This window comes from Lepeophtheirus salmonis, chromosome 4 (assembly GCF_016086655.4).
Source record: "Lepeophtheirus salmonis chromosome 4, UVic_Lsal_1.4, whole genome shotgun sequence".
NCBI classification, from domain to species: domain Eukaryota; kingdom Metazoa; phylum Arthropoda; class Copepoda; order Siphonostomatoida; family Caligidae; genus Lepeophtheirus; species Lepeophtheirus salmonis.
This window is the reverse complement of record NC_052134.2, coordinates 41,273,184-41,275,395: the sequence shown is the minus strand read 5'-3', so window position 1 is coordinate 41,275,395 and position 2,212 is coordinate 41,273,184. Positions and strand designations below refer to the sequence as shown.

General features: G+C 28.0%; 1 long non-coding RNA gene across 1 annotated transcript; it reads right to left on the bottom strand.

The window, feature by feature from the left end:
• Nucleotides 1-475: 475 nt before the first annotated feature.
• Nucleotides 476-1,349, bottom strand: LOC121116496 (uncharacterized). The gene is made up of 2 exons (XR_005863880.2): nt 1,299-1,349; nt 476-1,238 (listed from the first exon to the last, which is right to left on the bottom strand). It is a non-coding gene; the product is annotated as an uncharacterized lncRNA (long non-coding RNA).
• Between the last annotated feature and the right edge of the window lie 863 nt (nt 1,350-2,212).

Below are 2,212 nucleotides of genomic sequence, written 5' to 3'. Positions count from 1 at the left end.
AGATTTCATTCGAGTATATTTCAAATCCATAACTTAAATAATTTTCATATCAGTGGCCCAATGGTACGATTTTAACAGGAAAATCCATGTATTAATATCAACGTCAATATGTTTCAGATAGACAAACGTTTTTTGTAACCGTCTCGATTAAAATGAGAATTCCATCCTCTACTTCAAATCCCTAATCAATGTAATGATTTCTCAGTAACTTCAGTAAGTGAGAAACATCTGCAAACGCATATATGCGTTTATTTTTGTTGAATGGATTGGAAAAGAATGTTTTATCAGTAGAAAATCCTAATTCTGTCCAAAGGCGGATATTTTTGTGTTCTATATCAGAAACCATTCCACTAATACGAATCCCATTATTTTCTCATATTAAAATAACATTGAAAAATAGCTAATGGTGGAAGAAAATTGGTTTCTTCCAAGGACTTATTAATCCCCAAAATGAATATAATCGGAATTCGAGGCATAAAATAAAAATATTAGTATTTATTTGCGAAAAATGAAATTTCGTATCGATATAAATTTTCATGATATCTGAAAAACAGATTAACTATTATAAATTTTTTTTTAAATGGGCATAATACCAGCAATTATTATGTACTACTTATAATATTATTTTTATTGATAAATTGTTACTAAAAGTCATAGAATCAAATGTTTAAAAAAGCAAAAAACTAGACATATTTATATATTGTAATTTATAGTTTAATCATGGATTACTTTAGTAATTCATGGTTAAGTATACACGACAGCAAAATGCAAAATAAGCACAAACTTAACACCTTAGCTCAATTTGTGTTCCGATATGAAGAGTTCCACATACATTCTGCCACAATATGAAATAGTTTTTTTAAGTAGACATATTAAAATAATGCAAAAAACATACCATTTTATTAACCCGTTTCATACAAGGCTTTCAATATTTATACATAGATTTAACTGATTGGAATATTATATATATAATTTTTTTTTGAATTGTTTTTTTCAATAAATTTTATGAAATGATAAGTGTTTTGTTGGTTATGTAAATGTTCAGGAGTTGATGATTGAATCACACTGATACACAATGAATCCCCGGAATTATAAAATGGCAATTTTTTATTCGTTGACATCATCATGGATAGATAAGCTGGACGTAGCTCGAAGCATGATAATACATTAATGTATAAATTAACACAAATGGCAACCGCACAAATCCAAGTTTTATTGCTGGACTCCATCGCCAGTCACTATATAAATAGAGGTATATTAGGAAAATTTATGAATTTAATATAAGAGTAATATATTACTAATTCCTAATAAAACGATTACTGAACAATATTATATTATGAACTCTTCACATCGACTGGGATGTCACAAAAACAATCTTTCTATTTAGGTTGACCAGCGTTCGGTACGGTACAACAATTTGAAAGGGAGGGGTCGCCCGATGTATGTTGTTGACATACCTTGTATTTTTAGTCACCTTGGATAATATCACTTAACAAAAGCATTCTTTGGCTAATGATGATATAAATTAAAGGATGAGACACAATTATTATGCGTTTATAAAGACATGTTTAAGATTTTGGTATACGATTACAGTTACTAGGACAAAATCCCTCGTCGAAAAAAAACAACAACTTTGGACTTCCTACTAACATACATTATATGTATGGAGAAAACTACAGTCAGTGAGTTAATGTAAGATTATTAACTAAAATTATTCAGTGTTACATAACAATAAGGAAAATACATGCTAAAACTCTCGAATAAAATTACTTTAATATATAAATGATGACTGGCTTAAAATTCCTTACTTATGACGTTCTTTGCAAGACAGCTGAACAAAATAAATACAAATCTAACTACAACCATCAATTCTTTTTTGAACTCACTTTTAGTTTTTATTTCATTTACCTCAACAGATAACCTTGCCCGTGGGATAGGGATAGGGATATGTACTTGACACTCGAAAATCGACTTGCATTTTAAATTCGACTAAACGAGAAGACAAATCTCTTTGAGAAGTTTTCATTCTTATGAAAATTAACAGGAAGAATTTTTTAAAAAAACATTTATAGTTTTAAATGAGTAAATAATTATACACAAATTATCTGATTAATTTTTTAACCCAATTTTCTGTATTATGTTTACATTTTTCTTATTCATATAATAAATGTTCTTAGTTTCAAAAATACTTGTCACTGTTTTCTAAAATATG